This window comes from Lampetra planeri, chromosome 24 (assembly GCF_965212315.1).
Source record: "Lampetra planeri chromosome 24, kcLamPlan1.2.h2, whole genome shotgun sequence".
Classification (NCBI taxonomy): Eukaryota; Metazoa; Chordata; class Hyperoartia; order Petromyzontiformes; family Petromyzontidae; genus Lampetra; species Lampetra planeri.
Window position 1 is genome coordinate 12662274 of NC_136130.1, and position 22876 is coordinate 12685149.

The window sequence follows — 22876 nt, forward strand, 5'->3', positions numbered from 1 at the left end:
ACGTGAGGTGGTGGTGTGTTCACGTGAGGTGGTGGTGAGTTCACGTGAGGTGGTGGTGGTCTGTTCACGCGAGGTGGTGAGGTGGTGGTGAGTTCACGTGAGGTGGTGGTGGTGTGTTCACGCGAGGTGGTGGTGGTCTGTTCACGCGAGGTGGTGAGGTGGTGGTGAGTTCACGTGAGGTGGTGGTGGTCTGTTCACGCGAGGTGGTGAGGTGGTGGTGAGTTCACGTGAGGTGGTGGTGTGTTCACGTGAGGTGGTGGTGGTCTGTTCACGCGAGGTGGTGAGGTGGTGGTGAGTTCACGTGAGGTGGTGGTGGTGTGTTCACGCGAGGTGGTGAGTTCACGTGAGGTGGTGGTGGGTGTTCACGTGAGGTGGTGGTGAGTTCACGTGAGGTGGTGGTGTGTTCACGTGAGGTGGTGGTGGTGTGTTCACGCGAGGTGGTGGTGGTGTGTTCACGGGAGGCGCGAGGTGACCCCCGGTGTCTTTGCGATGCCACGTTTCCTCGCAGTGGACTGCTATCACGTGGTAACCACAGCAACATCACTCACATCACCACACAAACATCACTCACATCACAAACATCACCCACATCACTCACATCACCACACAAACATCACTCACATCACAAACATCACCCACATCACTCACATCACCACACAAACATCACTCACAGCACTCACCTCACCACACAAACATCACTCACATCACCACACAAACATCGCTTACGTAGTCACAGTAAACATCACCCACAGTAACACCACTCAGGCCATCAAGTAACAACATCGCATGACAATAACAACATCACACTTCCATTACCTCTGCTACGTCCTCGCAGCAAGATCACAGAACGCATCATTTCGAAGGCCGTCGATATTATTATCGATAATCAAATTGATATTCGGTCTTACCTTGAATTAAATTGTCTTGCTTTTCAGTGGCAGACACATTTTAAAGAAATGTTTTAACACGAAGGATCTAATTGCTACATTGGGTTGTGATCATTGTTGTTAAACTCACCGGTGAGCTTAACAATTGGTGCATTAAACGATTGTAAGCGTGACAATTCGATTTGTTTGGCTATGTCGGGTGGCGGAGGGTCTTGCGACACAAATTACTTGAATACTACGCGAATACACTGAATAGTTTCTCTTTTTACAGGTTGGAACAGAAGAAAAAAGTTGTTTTAATAGACTAAAAGTTTCAGTTCCGTACCTTGAAGGATTACAATTTATTTCGAAAGACACAAGACATGCGCACATCACTTGTGGAACTCCATGGACGCAATGTAAGTTGTTTATACATTGTCACTGTGTACATACTTTGGGTAGTTACATAGTGTATAGCTGCATGTGGAACCCCCAGGAGACCCGGTCAGCAGTAGCCGTGCATGTGGCAGTGACCCGCATGGCGGTACCTGGCGCAGTCGATGTCAGTCTCTGGTGAAGGTCGCCGATGCGCCAGTCGACTGCTCTCTACGAGCTCTACACGATGCACTAAACTAAGTTTTACTTTTCTAAAACTGACTTTGTCATGCTCATGTTTGGCGTTTCTACATCACGGAGTAGCACTGATTTCAGCACTGATTTCAGCACTGATTGCGAATTGATTGCGGATTGATTGGTACCGCAGTCGCGGAGTTAAGAAGAACACCCCCTGGAAGAGAAAGTGTCCCAGAACTAACATATTTAATTGCCTCGGGCATTTTGTATTGTTTGGTTCCCCGGGGTTCCGCCATAAGGATCAAATGTCGAGAGCAATAAACATAAATGTGTCTGAAGCTTCTTCACTGAGAAACTAAGGAAGCTGCCGCGGTTTAATTGGTCGCCACGCAGTGTACGGGCGAACAATGGTGGTCAATTAAGCCCCCAACCCGCTCATCTGCACATCAGAATCAATGAGTAGAGCGCAGTGTGGGTACGCTCACCTCTGTCCAGACGTCTGATTCGTGTAGAAGAGTAGACCAAATACAGTTTTTTCTTGCTGTGGCTGTCCCACCTGATGACGATTGCTTGTGTTGCGATCGAAACGTCGGGATCTATTAGTTTTCTACCTACGTGACTTTGCCGAAAGAACCAAAGAGTATTCACTAATTGTTGCCACGTAAATAAAATAACTCCATTCGCGGATTATTTCTGTTCACGATACAGAATTAAAAAATTACAGACCCATTCGCCTCTTATTGTACTACATGAATTGTACTGAAAATAATTGGGAAGAAAATTACGTGGATAGTGGTTATTCAAATGCAGCTGTTTAAAATATGTCAGAGGCGTGAGCTGCACCCTCTTTATGCACCCCAAGTGTCTGCGTGTTCACTTAAGCTTCCCGTTACACTGAGTAATCAAGTGTGAACCCGAAATATTAAAGTGACAGCAAGTTGATTAAAGCTCCGTGTTTTTTTCAAGGGAAACCGCTATCACTGGAAAATGAAGTCATACACTGGGGAGGGCAAAAGAGCCACAGCAATATAGAAGAGTTCCTGTTCAAGGAGTAAGTGTTGCACATTGTTTATTCATCGCTCTAACTATGATATGTTATTTACTGGTAAGTGAAGGCCTGATTTTAACATTGCCTGTGCTGCAACATCTCAAAGTAATAATATATGTGCACCTTGCTGTAATTGTTTTTGTAAAACTGCAATGTTTCCACAATAGACAATGGCATTTGCATCCATCCTTCTAGAATACTGATCCCTCTGACTGGTAGAGATTCCAGTGGAAAAGCATTGCATTCACTGCACCCCTGTCTCTCCAAGCAAGTTCTGCCCATCCTCGTGACTTCGGTTTGCCTCAGCATATCACAAAAAAAATGGGGCTTAGCTCAGTTCTGAACGGCGTGACTTAATTGTTCCTTTCTCCTATCAGTTAACTCACTGCGTGAATTGATTTCATTTAGTGTAAAGGAAAGTTAATTTGTATAGAATATTTCATGGGGTAATTGATGATTTAGAAATTTTCTACAGCAAGGAGTGGAGCAATTTATTTAAGGGTAAGAAGGTGGGTGTTAATCCAGCGTGCAAGCGCTAAGTACATTACAATAATAATACACCCTAAGCAAACGAAGCAAGAGACCTTTGCACATTATGTATCAAATATGTTTTAATCCCTAATGTAATAATTTTGTTTAAGGTAATGTGTACGGTAGTATTGTCTTTAACATATGGAGATTGAATGTAACCAGGCATTTTTATTTAAAAATGAAATGACAAGCCTTTTGTGTTTAGTTCTTCCCCCACATCTCCGAATAGCACGCTCAGCTACGTACGGTGTCAAAGAAGTTCTAAATACATAATCTTAATTTCCTGCCAATGTTGACGATCAGATCAAATACATTTTAATTCATTTTTTTCAAAAGTTTTTTTTGGAGGTGTTGGCATCCAACTCCTTGAGCCATGATGACATCTTGATCAATACATAATACAAAGTTATGGCACACTTAGATCGCAATAATTATAATAATCATGAACCTTTATTTAGTATCTTATTGTGATATATGACATTGCGACAATCCTAACATGTATAGGGCAGTGCCACATTCATTTGACAATAAGCAGATCACAATTGGTTAGTATTTTATGTATCTGTCTCTTGAGATGATTCAAGTTTGTTTTGTTTAACCAAGTGATAACTTATACGACAAGGATACCTTTGTCTGATTTGCAAGAGTGACCTGGGTCATCAAAATGACAAAATCTATATCATACATACATACAAACAAGCAAATAGAAATCAGAGTAAAAACAACTTAAATACAAATCAGAGCAAGATAAAATGTGTTACAAAACAGTGCATGAACATGATATTAAATGAAATACAATTTCACGAACAAAAGTTGGCTTCGATGCATTTAAATTCCATTCATGGTGAAATTAATTTGTCAAATTAAGTTACATAAAGTTACAGAAACATCAAAAAAATATAGTGCAATCCCCAACTTTGTTTCACCATCTCTGACGTCTCTTTTTAATTGCCATGAAGAATGGCCATTCCCTAAAAACGTCCCTTTATATTTTTTTCAGGCCGCACACAATTATTGACAAACGTGTTGAATGTTTTTGTTATTTGTACTTGTGCACTGCTGCCAGCGCAGTTTCACCGAATAATTAGTTTAAAATAGATTTAGGGTGATTATTGCACACGTGTGTATGTCAAGTAACATATATTCAGTAATAAACTGATTTAATGCTCATTCGTTGTAATCTAATTTTGCATGGTGATTTTCTCCAGGTGTAGCTCAAACCCGTTATCTGAAGTGGACATAAGAGAAAAAGACTTATATGATTCTAAGGAACATATTTACAAACCAGGAGAATATTCAATAACTGGTGGCCTCAAGTGGAGTAATTACACCGAAATAGGTAATTTCAGAGATCAAAATGCTTTACAAAATATATTTTAGTATCAACTAAGTTACCACTCATTGTGTAATCTTATAAAATGTGGTATAAGGATGACAATTTATATACCAATTAATGTGCTTTGGATAGTAGGAAATGTGTAAGCACGTAATGTTTACTAAGAAACCCAAAGAGATATTGTATCACATGACACAAAACAATCATGAGCATAATTTTGGAGACTTCGTCAAATAAATAAGCAGTCAATATGTCTTTTCTCATGTGCCCCTCTACATAAAAAATATATCTTTTACACAATCCTTTAGTCGCACAGCCTTCTGGGAATGTATAATATTATCTGCAATATTCTTTGGGTCTTTCTGTAAAGTCACGTAGATAGGTTCAAAGAAAATAACAAATCGATCGCAACACCGCTTGTGTTGCGATCGAAATGTAGTTTTTTGTTATTTTGTTATTTTCTTTGAACCTATCAACGTGACTTTACCGAAAGACCCAAATAATATTAATTCCTGCAATCACGAAAGCTTCGAATCGACTTTAAACCATCTCTACGGGGAGGGTTTGCCATGCTTGTTTGTTTCACACTTCTAATTTAGCAATCTTTGGAAGAACGTAATCAACCAGGCTATGCGTTAACTGTGTGCTAACTGACTCTCTGTGTTGCATTGCATTACACTTCCTAATTTTACTAAATTTGCTTTCTACCGTGCTTGTTTATGGGTCCAATCTCTCCTCCGGCCGCTATGGGCAGTAATTCCACACAACACTCCGTGCTTGCTTAGAAGTCCAGGGTCCAGCTCGTCCGTCCCCCTATGGGCAGGAATTCCACACAACACCCCCTCTGCCCCACCCCCCCTCTCGCTCTCTATTTAAGGCCTCGACACAGAGACGATGTCTTTCTGTGTGCCTATGTGTGTGTCTCTCTCTGTTTGTCTCTGTGTGAGTCTCTGCTTGTGTGTCTGTCTGTGTGTCTCCGTGTCTATGTTTTGTCTCTCTCTAAAATGTAGCAATCTTTGGAAGAACGCAATCAATCAGGTTGGGTGTTGACTGTTTTGTTAGCCGACTCTCTGTGTTGTATTGCATTATATTTCCAAGTTTACTAGGTTTGTTTTCTCATTCATTTGTACCTGATGATGGTTGCTTGTGTTGCAATCGAAACGTCGTATTCTATTTTATTTAATTTCTTTCTACGTGACTTTACCGAAAGAACCAAAGAGTTATCCATTTTTTATGAGGAAGGACCTGAAGGATGTTTGGCCAATGGGATGTGTCAAAATACTTTTGTTTATACTGTAAAGTGGAGTGACAGATATGAGAAGAAAGCATATTTTTTGCAATTTGTATTTTATTCTGTGAAACTTTTTAAATTTGCTGCTGATAAAACACAAGTACAGTATGTTTGTGTGTGTGTGTTCTCACGTTTGGATGATGTAGCTGTTAATGGGGTGTAATGGAATGGCAATGGGAGTATTGTGATGCAGGTTATTTTTCCCCCCAAACGTTACACTTCTGTTTAGGGCAATAACCTATCTTAATTATATGGTAATGTATGTGCGTAATGTCTAATTTCGTTAATCAGAAGATTGTCTTCTTGAGGAAATGTTGTCCATCAGCGCTGTAAGAGTGGTGATAAACAGCCACCTGATCACACCGAAGCTCATTGGATGCCTTAAACCAAATGCACTCAATGATCCATTGCTTGGATTCTTTGCATCATTTTACAGTGGAAAACAGTACATCAGGTTAGTTTATACTTATTTAAATTCTCTATGGAATGGACTATTTCGTAGATTGTGTAAAGGTCTTGATGTTTTTTTGGAAATGTGGAGTTAAATATCTGTTATACAGCGCAACTGCAATAACCTGTGCAGTAGGATGATTAGTATAGCATGTTGCAAATATTTCAGTGAAGAAATTGAGGATTATGTCTGTAAAAGTTGATGGTTCTAATCAATTTCAATAACTGCGATAGTGTGACCGGTTTAGTTGGTTGGGGCAATTGTTAATGTCGATATTGTTTATTTAATTAATTATTCGTGCACAGTGATTAGCCATGTGTGTTGATTTGTTGAGACCTTACCTTGTTTGACTAACCCTTTTTACAGAGAGGAATATACATTTCACGAGCTACTTGATTATAACAAGGCAGAGAAATACAGCCTTAATAATCCAAGCAGTGAAAATAATATTAAACATGTATTTTCTCATTTTGAGGTACGTACTCCTGATATTCCAAGCAGTGCACTGCATTACTGTCCAAGTAACCTAGCAGTAAAGCGAGCGGCTCGCAATCGGAAGGTTACACGTTTATATCCTCGTTGTAGGGATTTTAGCAGTGGTTGTCCTATGGATATCCTCATACCCGTCATAGGAACGTGGAATTTCCAATACTAGTTTGGGTCTTTAAACAGGACATAAGCACCACCTTAAAGCTTATTTTAGCAGAAAATAATTTCATCTTTGACTCGTATTATAATTCCCACTTGCAGGCCAATACTGAGTCACCTTGCACTGTACAGGCATAGCTGGCAATGGGGATCCCCTCCGAATGGATAAAATGAGATGTGATTAACGTAAGGGGCACTTAAGTGCCCTGTAAATGCACATATTCTAAATTGTTTATTGAAAGCAAAATTATTATTTCTAGCTGTGTAACAAGTATGGCAAAAAGCATAAAAAAGTGCTACTAAATATATAAATCATCAGGTACATACATTTTGCAATGTTTAATATTTTTTTACATTTTAGCTTGAATACGCCCTAACAGTTGCAAGAAAACCACTCCGTTATATCCAAAGTGAAATACAAATGTGTAAACCATTACAAAAAACATCATTTCTGGCAGAAACATCTCAGAACGTTAATCAAGGTGAGATATTTGACATTTCTGTCAGTGTTACTTAACAGTGTAACACCATTTTTGTTCCTGGGTAGTAAGTGTTATTTCCTAATTTCTTTTGCCTATAAAGTATAGAAAATGGCTATTACTCTTTGGTTCTTTCGGTAAAGTCACATAGAATGAAAATAAATTAAATAATAAAGTACGACGTTTCGATTGCAACACAAGCAACGGTTGCTTGTGTTGCAATCGAAACGTCGTATTCTATTATTTAAAAAAAAAATTTCTACGTGACTTTACCGAAAGAACCAAAGAGTAATTCCTGCAGTAACGAAAGCGTCAAATCAAGTTACAATGGCTATTATTCCCCACAAACTTCTATTTTGTGACCAGAACAGTGATATTTAGAAATGTTTCTATTTTCAATGAGAAAAGGGGCAAATTTGTGTCTTTCGTTCACATAAAGTCAGAAAAAAACAACATGAATCAAAATTAACATGTATTTATACTAAAGTAATACAAAAATTACGACAAAATATTTATTTGTGAGTAGTTTTTCAAGATTTACGATTATACTGTAGATAACTTTCATGAATTGGCCCCAAATGTAGTCTGCCATCATGTTATTGTTATACTGTCCTTGGTAGCGGCGTTCAAAGTCCAGTATATTCTAGTGGAAGCGCTCGCCTTGCTCCGAGTACGCTGCCATGTTCTCCTTGGATTCATCAAGATGAGCATCAAGGATATGGACTTTGAGGGACATCCTACAGCCCATTGTGCTGTAGTTCTTCACCAGTGTCTCAACCAGCTCCACATAGTTTTCGACCTTGTGATTGCCCAGGAAGACACGAACCACTGCGACAAAGCTGTTCCAAGCCGCTTTCTCCTTACAAGTGAGCGTCTTGGGGAATTCATTGCACTCCAGGATCTTCTTTATCTGTGGTCCGACGAAGACACCGGCTTTGACCTTTGCCTCAGACAGCTCAAGGAATAAGTCTTGAAGGTACTTGAAGGCTCCTTATCTACAGCTCTGACAAATTGTTTCACAAGGCCCAATTTGATGTGCAGTGGTGGCATCAGCACCTTCCGGGGGTCCACCAGTGGCTCCCACTTGACGTTGTTCCTCCCCACAGAGAACTCGGTCCGCTCTGGCCAGTCCCGCCTGTGGTAGTGCGCCTTGGTGTCCCTGCTGACCCAAAGGCAAAGATAGCAGGGACACTTGGTAAAACCGCCTTGGAGACCCATCAGGAATGCCACCATTTTGAAGTCTCCGATGACCTCCCAGCTGTACTCATTATACTTCAAGGCGTCCAGCAAGGTCTTGATGTTGTAATCCTCTTTAAGGTGCACCGAATGAGCCAGGGAAAGAGATGAGTACGTGTTACCATTATGGAGCAGCACGGCTTTGAGGCTCCTGGATGAGCTGTCAATGAAGAGGCGCCACTCATTCTGTTTCCAGGCGATTCCGATTGCCTCGAACAGACTGGCCACATTGTGGCAGAAGCAGAGCCCATCTTGACGGGTGAAGAAGCTGCAAAAGATGTTGGTGACGCTTCCTCTGATCTGCGACTTGCACACTTTCATCCAACAAGTTCCACTGCTTCAGCCTAGATGTCAAAAGCTCGGCCTTGGACTTGGTGAGACCAAGATCTCTGATCAAGTCGTTGAGGTCTTTTTGGTTGGGGTAGTATGGGTTTCGCTCCTCAGCTCCACCTCTGAAAATGTCATCTGGATCTACATCTTTCTCGCTCTCTGACTTGCTGCTGTCTTCTAAAGACGGCTGCTTTCTTTCTGGAGGAGTGGGTACGGGGAGCTCATGGCAGTGTGGCACCGGGGCGATGGATGAAGGAAGGTCCAGATATGTGATAGCAGGTGCATTCTTGCCAGTCCGACGTTTGGAAGGATCCACCATGCAGAAGTAGCAGTTGCTTGAGTAGTCAGTGGGTTCCCGCCAAATTCTTGGGATAGCGAACTTCATGGCTCTCTTTTCCCCTCTGTACCATCCGACAAAAATACATTTATTTCACCCATGACTAATTTGTAAGAGATTCTCGCAACATTTTTCAGAGATGATATATCTTTTCAATAACATAAAAAATTGCTAAACATTTTTAAATGTAAAACTTTTACAATTTTACAAATGTTAACAAAATTTTCACGTAAAATTCCGAGCAACAATTGTCCATCTTACCTCCAGAGTTTTTTTGCATTGCTCGCAGGTGAAATGAGATGCCCAGGGTTTGTCTTGATCCCCGACAGGCATGCCGAAATATGCCTTGTAGACCTCACACATCTTAGCAGATGCTTCCACAGGGTACATTTTTTGCTCTTGTCTTGATAAATTGGCCGCAGACATAGCAAAATGCATCTGCCGGATGCTTGCAGCCTCTTGATGCCATATCAGAAAAATGCAGATATGTATCCACTTAGGAAGCTGGAAATAAACTCAACTGGTGGGCTTAAGGCTCCTGTATTTATACTACTACACGAAGAGGCGTTTTTTTGTCGAATTCGGCAAAACACTAAAAGTCAACATTTGAAGAGCCCGCAGTGCACCGTGGCCGGTTTCGTAGCGCAGCGTGCTAACCACTACACTACAATGCGTTACGCTTCCACATGCCCGGGTCACGTGACAGATTTGACGTCACAGCTCACTTGCCGTGCAAAAAATATATGCATTATTGAGCTCCACCCCAACAAAAAAATTAAGTGTATTTTTATAATGTACTAGCAGAAGTACCCGGCGTTGCCCGGGTGAAAAATATATTTCTTAATAACCTTACATATATACACAGATGGGCTGCTACCCCTGCCCCCCCCCCCCCCCAGCCACGATCTCCTCGGCCGCTGTGCAGTAATATGTACGGCCTATAGTGTGGTGGGGTGTCGAGGCCTAGTACCGTGCAGAGCCTCCGGCCTCGCCTAAATTGGCCACCCGGCTGAGGCTGGGTACTGGGGCCGTTACCCCCCCCCCCCCCCCGCGCTACAATAATACTGTCTAATCGCTATAATTTTATTATCTACCGACCCTATAATAGTAATTGCACACATTGGGGTGGGGGGGGAGTGAAGAGGACGTGAAACTTTGATGAATTTACCTCAGAGTCGCGTGTTAATGCGTGCGCATATTTTTAACGGGAATTAAAAATGGCGTCCACCCCGCAGCGAATGCGTCGCTACCCGTTGCCAGGGGCAACCGCCGTGGAAAACCAAACGGACCAATCGTGTCTCGCAAATCCCTCACATTTCGTCCAATGAAACTGCGTATGGTCCGGCGACACACAGACAGACACACACACAGACAGACAGACAGATTTGCGATTTTATATAATGTATGCATGGTGTACAGTCTGGAAAGTACCCACATGGCAAATTTCCAGTTTGTTGCATGTCGGGAAGTACGCTAAACATTTTGAACAGACACACATAATCACAACTTTGCCTTTTATATATATGGAGATTTATATTACTCGAAAGGTCTATGTTTTAGAAGTTACTCCAAGTTTACTCAGCACTGAATCTATGTGGAATGTTCTGAAAAATAGGTAAATTAAAAATATCACTGTCCTGATCACAAAAGCAAAGTTTGTGGGGAATAATAGCCATTTTCTGTACTTTAATTATGAAATAACACTTAATACCCAGGAACAAAACAAAAGTGTTACACAGTGTAATGTGTTTCTGCTTGCACACTGTAATACGGTTGTTTTTGCTAATTTATATTTGCCTCATTGTTGTACTTGTCTGGACTTTACTTTTATCATTTTGTGACCCCAGGAAACTCTTGTAAATGAGACAATGCTTCATCATGGGACCTTCTTTGCCAGTACCAAAATATACTAATAGGGTGTTTCCCCTTTTTTCTGGCAACAAAACTGACACCTTTTGCAAGGAATCCTGTTTACATTAACCACAATACCACAATACTTGCAGTCAAATGTTTGCATTTGACTGCAAGTATTGTGGTTAATGTAAACATGATTCCTTGCAAAAGGTGTCAGTTTTGTTGCCAGAAAAAAGGGGAAAACCCCTATTAGTATATTAGAGACAATGCTTGTCTTGAGTTCTCACCTGATTAAACAAACTTAACATTAAATACTCTTTGGTTCTTTCGGTAAAGTCACGTAGGTAGAAAAATTAAATCAAATAAAAATGTCTACCTACGTGACTTTACTGAAAGAACCAAAGAGTATGGATTCCTGCAGTCACGAAAGCTTCAGATCAAGATTTAACATGAAATCGAAAACTTGTTTTGCATGCATCCCTACTGTAGAAGTTGTAAGAGTTTAATTACTTTCATGTGTACCCTGCACATTCAGCACTCATTCACTATCCTGCTCTAGGGCCAGATTTATACTCCAATGAAAATATATGCTTGACCCAAATTATGCGTTCCATCAAATAATATTTTATTGGATTTTATGTCAATTATATGATTTTTTTATGCTTTCCAACTAAGGTTCAAAATGTTAAAGCATTATCTGTGTCCTTTTGTCTGTAACAGGGGGAGTATGTTAACCTGTAAATACCTAATATGAATTACATTTAATTAGAAAGTTGTGCTGCTATTAGGGACTTACTCTATAGAAAATCAATTAATTTGATACAAGGGTTGCTCAAAAGCAGCGCTAAAAAGATTTGCGTCCGTGTTATGTGAAGGAGGCATTTTGTCTGCTTATTTATTTTATTACTTCTATCCTCCACAAAGTTGCATATTATTTTGAGTTACAAATTGTATACTTTTAGATATGACCCAGACCCATATCATCAGAGAGGGTCCTTGCCTATAAACATCCGGCAGTTCACCGGTATTGGTTCATGTAAGCCTGATTGATAATGAGACACTGAATGTCAAAACCAGTCGACAGTTTGCTTGTGTTGAACCAATGCTGCTGAAATGATGCACTCCCAGAAAACCATGTGGTTGATAGGACGTGGAGGGACATATGTGGAGGTATAGTTTTCTAATTTATTTAATATATTATATTAAGTCTCATGTCCTGCATTAAAAAAGTATAGAAATTATTTCCCCCATATTATTTTAAAGAGTTGTTATATAAGCGAGGCTACATAAAAGTTAGCACAACATTCACGTTCAAGATTATTTAGTTTACCCAGGTAAGACCTCGAGACCTGGACAGTCTTATTTGTGAGAGTGACCTGGAACATTATTTACATGGTTCAAATTAATTCTGAAAGTATTTTGTTCTTTTTTTGCATGCAGATGTGTGTTTCATCTTTAAGGGGAAAAACTCATTTCAATTGGAAAAATTATCCTTCAATCCGACATCTGAAAATATAAAGAAATCCCGATATTATGATGGTCATAATTATGATGGTCATAATTTAGGTAAGTTAAATGTGCTTATTTTATATTTGCTGTGCCTCGTTTGTTGAAAATCGAGTTCATGTATTTGAGCCAAGCTTTTGTTTAAGCTAAGAATAAGCAGTAGGACTCAGGGAGAATGAATGCAGTTCTCACAAACAAATTTGGTAGAATCTTATAGATTGTTGTGAAAAATGTTCTTCAACTCGCAAATGGGCTGAAACTATTATAATTGTTGCTGTACACGCCAGATTTGGTTGTGAGAATTGGTGTTGTAGCTATACCTGCCAATTTCAATGTGTGTGGCTATGTAGGCTGGTGAAGGGATACACAACAAGGGATACATTATGATTCATTGGTTGTGAAACTCCACGTGTTTCATTACACTTGTGGCCAAAAAATAGACTTCTGGGCAATGGATGTAGATAATGACCTGATAATTATTGTAGGCATGGTTGCTACATACAGTGCGAAAGAAGTTCAACATACATATATAGGCATTGCTTGCAAAGGTTTTGCTAATTGAAGGTATATTAAGCTACCGGTACTCGGAGACACTTTAACACACAGATAGATTCAACAATATCATAATATGGTATCCCCTACAGAGTGTATGACATATGAAGGTCCATCCTGGACGTCGTCCCCGCAGGATGTCCATAGGATTACTATTCCTGCCTGATCTTGACATAACGATTGGGAGCAATGGTCCAAGTAATGTTTTTTTTCTCTTAATGTTTCACTAGATTTGAATGCAGAAGACTTTTTGTCAGAAAGGTTTTATCTTGAAAGACACATTTTTCACTCAACATGTTCAAAGGTGTCTTGCACTACATCATTTCAGAATGAGATTGCAAATCTAAATATTGAACACATCCCTGAAAATAATAGGTAAGTATTCTCAATATACATCGCAGTGTTCTGCTAGTTTACCGGCTGATTTGTTCTTGTCAAGCTGTTCTTTTAAAGATAGTATCCTGAAAATGCCTCCAATAAGTCGTAATATAGTGGAGCTCCTGCTATTACAAATGTTAGAGGGTGCCGGAGAAAAGGTATTTAACATAAGCTGCATTTCCTTTTGATCTTTTTATTTAATATTCAGCCCTAATTTATCTTCATTGGAGCGCAGCCATGCTTCTTGATGGTAATGGCTGTTGTCATGTGCATATAATGATGTAGTATGAGAATGCCACATCTACAGTATTTTAAGAAATTGAGTGGAATATGAAATATTGTGTTGCTCAAAACGGATGGTCACTTTTGCCTTATTTCTCGAGAGATAAGCAGGGAATGTGTAGTGAGGAAGCATTTTCTGGTGTAAAAGGCGCTCTATCAAATAAAAGTTTTTTTTTATAATTGGGAGTCATTGATAAGTTGGCCATGTCATTTTATTTATTTATATTTGTAATTATTAAAATTCAGTGGAATTACCATGGCTCCAACTTACCAAAGTAAACTGCCAATTGAGAATTATATCTGGTATTGTATTGATTATTTCAACACAGTTGCTGAGCACAAAATCAAAGGCCCACAATGTTAAGTGGCCAGCAACAGAAAGCGCTAGCCGAATTGTAATAGATAAGCATTAAAACGTGTTTTTAATTGAGCAAGGTTGTAAGATCTTGGGAAAGAGGTGATGTTGGGAAAGAATTATATCACACTGGACTGATAACTGTCGTATTTAAACACTTTTGTTTTCAAATCTCATTTCAGACACTTAATGTCCAAAGAGATAAGGAGTTCAAAGTTGAGAAGATTTTGGGGATCTGAAATGCAATTTCGTGATATCCACTATTTATTTCTTGCTGGTAATGACAAGTTTTCTGTTAAATTACATTGCTGCCAACTTTGAAGGCACCATCCATTTGAGTACTCGATATTTGATTATTTATAGTGGTAACATCCAGTTTATCTGTAGAGATTGCAGTATGTAGATTAAGATCAGTTCAAATATTTTCACTCTGTAAAACCACAAAAAATCAGTTAAAGCTGCTACTGGGAGTGCCCTTAAAACGTGTTTAGATGGAACATTGATGTAAGTCGCCTACCACGTTTTCACTGCGCTGAAACGCCCCAGCAGGAAGGGAACACGTCCAAAAACAAATCTTGAAAGTATTCTCAGTGTCTTTATTCTCACCTGTAGAGTATACCAAATCGCCCTTTCCTCCCAAGGTCTCAGGTTATATATCCTGCTGACAGCATGGTGAGATGCGGCTGCATGTAGACGTTTAACAATTGCATTTTTTACAGTAGGGATTAGTAGGCGGTGAAAACCAATTAATTTAATTAATGTTGAGAATAGGTTTTCCCCTTTATTATGGCAACAAAACAGGTGTTAAGATGTTACAACACCAAACTGAACCCTTTTACAAGGAATCATGTCTGCATTAACCACAATACTTGGGGTCAGAATTAAAAAAAAAACATACTCTGATAACCTATTCTCGTATTTCGGTACTGGCAAAGGAGGTCCCTTAATGAATGTTTTAAAATAATTTGGATAAGTGTAATGGGTTCTGGAGACACTTGTAGAGGTAACTTCTTTATTACAATACAACACTCCAACAGTCCTGATACTCTGTTACAGCCTAGGTACACAGCCTAGGTACACAGCCTAGGTACACAGCCTAGATACACTACTCTGGCTACGCTCTGGGGTCCTCCGGCTACAATTACCCTAGGGGAGGCTACCTGACCCGACCCAGCCAAGGTGCGGGTCTGGACTCTGGCTTCCTCGGAACTCGCCCTTACAAGGACGTAGAGCCGGGAGTCCCAGAGTCCCACCACTGGCCCTCACAGCGTCCCGGCCCTTACAAGGACAAGCGGGACGAGGGGGTCCAGGGTCCTAAGCTGGCTGGCTGGCAGGTCTTGGGTCTTGAGCTGCGACTGGCCCCGATCGGCCAGGGAGCTGCCCTTTTATGCCTCGTCCCCAACGAGGGGTGGGGTTGTGTGCGCCCCTAGATATGCCACAGAGCACACACAGCCCCCCCCGTTGGTGGCGCCAAGGGGCTTAACTGTCTGGGGTGCCTGGGATCCTAGCGCCTGGCGCCGAGGGCTTATCTGTCTAGGGTCCCAGAGCCCCCAGCAGCCCCTCCCCTCTTATGGCACTACATAAGTGATACTCATAACGTTTATCAAACAAATGTCTATGTGAAAAACACGACAAATGTATTGTGAACCTTTGCATAATTTCTGTGCTGTATTCAGTCTCATTACATTCTGCACTACCTCGTGAAACATGGACATTCAGTCAACTGCATTAAAAATTTACCTCCTGTGATCTACAGATGTTGCCTCGTTAAACATTTGAAAACCTATAATTACCCTCATTGTTGTAGTGTACATCCATAGATTGTTAAAAATGTACACTCATTCTTATTTAGTGTTTTGTATCACATAGTTTTTCATCGAACTAGGACCCATATCTAACATAGTGGGTCCTTACTTATAAACATCTGGCAGTTCACCAGCATTGGTTCAAGCTAGCCTAACAGTGATAATGAGACACTGGATGTCAAAACCGGTCCAGAGTTTGCTTGTATTGAAATAATGCTGTTAATAATGCACTCCCACGAGTCCGTGTGGCTGATTCGATGTGTAAAGGTATATTTTTTGTGTTAGGGGGAAAAGAAATATGTGAAGTGAGGTGTATTGTCTTCTTATTTTGTTATTTTAACGTGTTTATATCTTTCAGTTCCCAACGATTTCTCCAGCAACGCTAAAATGAATCCAATAGCTCTTGCTCTTAAACAGCTTAAGCCTCTTCATGCACAAGTTTGTAGAATTAAAGTAATAAATGTTGAATATGTGCAGCAGTTTTTGATACACAAAGCTGTGTCATTGCACACTGCACTGGTCCATGGCACAAGTATATTTGGAGTCTTGGGAGATAATCGAACTACTCACGTTGAGGTTGAAGTTCACAGATCTTACACGACAGAAGATTTTGAAGGTATGCAACCTATTCATGAGCATGTGTTGCTCGGAGGTGAAGTTGTCCTGATATCTGGTCTGTAAGGACCACAAAGGCAAAAAGAGAATTATAAGTGGGAATCTAAAAAGGTATTAACTTATCAATAGGTACAGATGCAATTCTTACAGATTTAAATTCTGCAAATTGCTTGCTGTAGTAACAGCAGAACATATGTATCAGTGGCATGCATGACAACACCAGCAGGAGCAGACTGCACAACGCATTCCTCTGTTGGATTTGAATACTGTACATGAATATGATAATAAAAATTCCCTCTTATTTGTTACACTTATTCCAATGCTTTTATGAGCAGTGGTTATGTAGGTGGTATTGCTGTTATTGTGAATTTATCTCTGGCTCTTCACTTATATGAACCTTATTGCGGGACCCCCGGGGTTCCGAATAATCAGAAGTCAAAAACCGTAATTTAAACGCCGCAACCCACCTGGCGCGGATCATTCTGTTGTCATGTCGTCCAAGCGCAGCGAGGACGAATGCACAGAAGAAACAAAACTTTGATTAGCGCCTCGTGTAGAGCTCGTCGAAAGAAAAAAATGCCGCATCGTTAGCCTTCAACAGACAAAATGACATCACAACGCAGTTTATGCGAGAGCCGGGGGCTTATGGGACCCGGGGTCCCACAAAAATGTTCATATGACAACATTCCCTCCATAAAACACATAGTGGCATTTGTATGTCGCCTCCTGTTATTTCTACGACTTCCCCAGGGTCACCCTCGAAAGAGAGCTGATCAGCTCAATGGGCCCTACCCTGGGTTAACAAATATATATAAAAAACTAAACTAATGCTTTCTCATTAAACTGATGTAACATCTCTAACATTCTAGGCTTGTGCATTTCCCTATGAAATGCATCAACTTCATTCTCATCAGTGCTTTCTAAGGCTCTCAGCACTGCTTCTGTCAGTTTTGTTATTATTCTTGTTAATGATTTTAATTTCCAGATGCAAGACAATAATGACGCTTAATAATGTAATTATTATTCTTAACTTGGCTTTTTCTGTTTTATACCTATGTTGTCACACCCTTGATGCTTGTAATTACATTGAAAGACAGAGAGGGAAACACTTGGATTATAGAACACACAGGTTGATGCCATCATCCAAACTGTTAAGTGAGTTGGCGTGGGCAAGACATCACCTGAAGTGATTATATATGGGTAATGGTCAAGAATAATAACGGAGTGGCCAAGGAATGAAGCATGGCAGAGAGGACATCCACTGAGGAGATGGAGCGAAAAATCACGTAGTGTGCAAGTTTTGGGTGAATTATTGTATCGCATGGTCGTAAGAGGTGGTGGCGGCAGCTTAGGAAGGCCTTCATCCATCAATGGAATGTCTGATGATGCTGGACACTCCCCATAACCTGAAATGCTCTCCCCCAAAGTAGTAATTTCTCTGGAGGCTTCACTGTAGTTTGGGCTTTGTTGATTTGCAATTAGCATCACACCAGTCTGTGATTCCTTCCTGTGTTGAATTATTTGAGGAAAGAGATGTGTCCGAGAGTCTGGGGTTTGTCCTTTTAAATCAAGTCAATATCGTTCCTAAATTAACGATGTAGGCTCCACATCCATTTCTTAGACTCATAAAAGGAGTTAATTATTATGGGACCTCCTTTGCCAGTACCAAAATATGAGAATAGGTTTTCCCCTTTTTTCGGGCAACAAAACAGGTGTTAAGCCTTTTGGCGTCCTCTGGTCTAACACCATTTTGAGACTAGGCTCAAAAGAAAGCTGTCTCTGGTGTGGACCAATCAGTTTCAAAGACAATGCATATATTACACTTGTCAACAACAACAACACATTTCTGGCCTGGACTTTTGCAGCTGTTTTAGACTAATTTCAGGGTGCTGATTCCAAATCTGATCTCAGATTTGCTCTATCACATCTCATTTTATGCTATCGGCATACCCCATTTTCATTGATTTTACCAGAAATTAACTCTTGTCACTTATGATTGCAAGTTGTTGCGAGTCAGTGACTGCTTTAGTGTTAAAATATGGTGCTGTATTTTTAGGATAGTGTGTTTATAATATCATTTTATGTAGATATACACATTTATTTAATATTTTTCTTCTGCAGTTTTTATTGAAAATGCTATACAGTATTTGATATCTCAAAAACCTGATGTGATAGACAAAAACTGGAATCAGCACCCCAAAATTACCTTCAAAACGTTGGAATACCTTATGCCAGAAAAGTGTTGACCAGTGTTATCAGAGTAATTTTTTTGTTTGCATTCTGACCACAAGTATTGTGGTTAATGCAGACATGAGTCCTTGTAAAAGGTGTCAGTTTGGTGTTTTAACATCTTAACACCTGTTTTGTTGCCAGAAAAAAATGGGAAAACCTCTTATCAGAGTTGATTATCTTCTTCGTTGGCTGTGAACTTTAATAGACACTTACCTCGATTATTCCAAAATCCATTTCCACATATACTAATCATCTCATTTCTGCACCTTTTATATACTATAGAATGAAAGTTACCCATGACGATGTTGTAATAGTCTTTACTGTCATTTAGTCGTTATTTTATTGTATATGTGGTCTACTTTTTCATCGTTGTGAGTTGTGACTCGCTGTTGGAACATTAAAAATAATGTTGAACTCTTATTGTACTGTACGTAGCCATCCGTGTTAATCGGAGGTGTGGGGGAAGGACAACAAACTAAACACAAAAAGCAGTTCTCAAGAAATGAGTCTTTCAATGTATTTCAAGAGCCTCCGTATAAGTTGGGCAACTCTATCTGATGCATTCCTGAACCATAAAACTTTATATACAGGTGCTGCAAGTAGTGAAATATTTACTCCCTTACCTGGTTTGCAGGAGGTTGTGGGTTTCATTCCAACCCTGATGCCTGTATATCTGGAGTTTGCATGTTCTCTCTGCCCATCATCTCGTGTATTTTTATTTGGGTCGTCTGGTTTTTTCCCCTCCACATTTAGAAACGTGTTTAAAGCATTTGGCTGATATAAATTTTCACATGATAAGCCACTTCGTACAACTATCATTTGTGGCCAGGTCATTTCTGAAAAAGCGAAATAGCTCAGTGAGCCTTACCTGGTAAAATAAAAAATGGTTTATAGTTTTAAATAGTTTTATATCGTAGCTACTTGGCATGGACCGTCGTGACTATTTGACATGAACTCCCATAACAACTAGTTACCTTATATATTAAAGTTATTCTTACGCCCTTGGCAGACCTATTTAAAATAATATCCTTATCTGCTTATCACAATTGAATACCTGGTACAATTATTAAATATGTATGAAACTGGTATGAACGATTAGCATGGTTGACCATGTACGGTGCGAAGGAGATTCAACATGCATACAATGTGACTTTTGTACGTAAAAAAAACATGTTCTAACAATTAAAAATACACATTTACACAGTGTAACAACACATTGTTGTCCTGTATTTGTTTCAGCCATAAAACATAGAGCTGAAATGACCAATGGACAATATTTAGATCAATCCATGAAGCAAGCTATGGATTGTAATAATGACCATGAAGAATGCCTTGTGTCAAACGTTTGTAATGCTGAGAGTTTGCAAATATGTGAAACAAAAGTTGTGCTGGCTGGTCAATTTTCCAATCAGAGTTCAACAAGTTGGTCTAAATCAAACAACAAAATATCTACTCAAATTAAAACTCAGAGAGTCTCTTTGAAAGAAAATGTAAAAGAATTACCAATGCAAGCGCCACTCTTTAGTGATACAAATACGAACTCTCTGCACGAGTATTTAATATTACAATACAGAAATGAATCCATAGAAACGCCATCTAAGCCCTGTTCAGCAGTAATTGCAAGATCTGTAAATTTACCATCTATTAAAAACGTGCAAGGTAAGCATTGAGAGGTATGCATGGCAAACTGTTCATGAACACATTGTTTTCAGCTGCAACAAATAATTTGGTTGACAAAACCCACTTCAATTTTTTCCGTACAATATTTATAGCTCAGGTAGTGTTAAGTGAAAAATGTGTTTTTTACTTTTTATAATCTTGTATATATTCAAAATAGAATTGATTTTGTTCAACATATTGGAATTCTTTATGTAAATGATTGTGCTAGCCTGAAGTTGGCCACTAATTTAGTATTTTCCTCATAGCATTATACAATGTTGTGTTTATTTGAACATAAAGCGCATGACGTATTCATGGCCCAAGCCGTTGATGCCACCACCACAGGTCTCTGCTAACACATTCCACCCTCTGCCAGATCTACATCTGCACAGTCGACATGCAACAACGTCCAAGATGTGCCCTACCAGTATCTGAACATTTGCTCTTAGTTATCTTTGTTCACCATTTACTCGTGGAGGCCACTTCATTTCCTGTCATTGCAATCAGCCCCCACCCATCTACATGTCACACTAGCACAGTAATTTTTTTCTCATCGTATCTACAACACCTGGCATGTTCTCTTCCGAACTGCTTTACTTATCCTGTCTTGCCATGAAATTCCCAGCATCCTTTTCAGACACCTGTGCTCAAATGCAGACAACTGAGGCTCCAGGTCTGTGATCCATGCAGTATGAAAGATATAGCACTCCAGCCTCAAGTACTCTTTTCTTTATATGTAGACATAGCTGTATTCTCTTCCAAAGTGGTTCTAAAATCTGATAGATCCATAAAACAGGTTTTTTTGGGTTAGATCGTGTAAATATAAATGTTTCGATAAACCCGCCACTACCCGACAGCCAATTAGTAAGGTTTGTCACGTAAACAGAACATACTAATTCGTTACTAGTACAGCACACCGGTGTGTTGGAGAGCAAATCCTCAACATTTACAATCTGAGTACGACGTTTCGCCAATAATTACAAGCAGCATCATCAGGCGGCAGCCAGATTTGTGGAGAAATCCATTTATATTTACACGATCTAACCCAAAAAAACTGTATTATGGATATTGGTCGCGAAAGCCTACGCGTTAATTTGATAGATATCAACACTTTAAATTAAATGTAACATTGTATATTTGCTATACCGCAGTGAATTACAAAGAAAACAAGCCATGTGACCTCTCCATTGTTACTAATCCAGAGGCGGCAGAAAATGCTGTACCTAAACCTACCCACTGTAAGAAAGAAAAATCTACAGTTGTTGATGTTCTGCTTTCAGGTAAAAATCACTGAAATGTTCGGTAAAACATTGAACAGTTAACATGACATATTTTACCTTGTAATATACTGTTTGCCCATTTTATTATAATTTGCCTTACGCAGTGTGTTCTATTTAAAGTTTAATAATTGTAAAAAAGTGGCGTTAGCTTGTTTTGGTTTTACAGCTGAATACACATTTGCAATATAAATACACATAGCAGTAATCGCTCCCTAATGACAGACTAATGCCCACATGTAGGCTGGTACTGAGTCAGCGTGTGCCACACAGGGACAGCTGCTATTGGGGTGCCCTTCAAATATTTGAGATATTAGGGAAGGTGTTTAGAATTTTTGAGACATTAAAGCAATCCCATATCAATGCAAGGCATATTATATTAAATGGCTTTTACATTACATACTGCAGATGTCACTGGGCATAATGCTGAACTAGCATATGAGTGAATCAGATATATTTTTATATAGCCATTTTTAAGAAACAGGTGGATTTTTAAACCCATGGTCACTCAGATGATATAATCCACAACAAAGTATTTGTTATTTTATCATGGAAAAATGCAAAATACTTCGTCATTAAAGTCTGCTTTGATTCAATCAACAGATGCCATGTGTAATTGTATAAGAATCTTAGAGCTGTCTGCTAAAACAAGCATGGAAATGTTAAGACGTAATATCAACTCATTTATGAGCACTGGGAGTTTCGTGCAGCTTACACCGGACATGATGCAATATATGGTGAAGATAATTGAAAGGTCCATCCGCGATGAGAAAGAAAGTGGTAAGGTGGAGCATGGTAAATGTTGACTATTAAAATGTTCTTCTCATTTTGGGTCTGGGAAGGACTTTGATTGTGTATTATTGATATCTGAATGTGCAATATTAGTCATACTTTTGCAATTAAATTATTGATTCATCTATTAGAAACCTACACAATGATATCAACTGAAAAACTCAGCTTTGACAGTCAATATTATAATACATAAACGATTATTGGGTTAGGCCACATAATGTGATGGCGTGTTAAACACTTATACACGTGACAGTTTAATCAGTGTGGTTACGTTGTGGTGAGGGGTTTTACTACATAGCTCTGGCTTCATAATTACGCAGCCTCACCCAAAAATAAATTATAGTATTTATCTCAAGCGTAACATTTCAGAATTGCAAAAAGAAATAAAGTGAAATGGCTCAAACCACTGAATTATTGTACTGAACGTAAGTTTTTAAGTTCCC

At 39.5% G+C, this 22876-nt stretch overlaps 2 long non-coding RNA genes across 2 annotated transcripts; both read left to right on the top strand.

Annotated features, from left to right (window-relative positions):
- The first annotated feature begins 1164 nt into the window (after positions 1–1164).
- On the top strand, positions 1165–6101 carry LOC144726828 (uncharacterized). The gene is made up of 4 exons (XR_013587346.1): positions 1165–1285; positions 2406–2490; positions 4227–4357; positions 5937–6101. It is a non-coding gene; the product is annotated as an uncharacterized LOC144726828 (long non-coding RNA).
- A 370-nt stretch (positions 6102–6471) lies between these two features.
- On the top strand, positions 6472–21638 carry LOC144726827 (uncharacterized). Its single transcript, XR_013587345.1, has 8 exons — positions 6472–6571; positions 7106–7226; positions 12421–12546; positions 13269–13413; positions 14236–14330; positions 16217–16474; positions 19945–20364; positions 21516–21638. It is a non-coding gene; the product is annotated as an uncharacterized LOC144726827 (long non-coding RNA).
- Positions 21639–22876: the final 1238 nt, after the last annotated feature.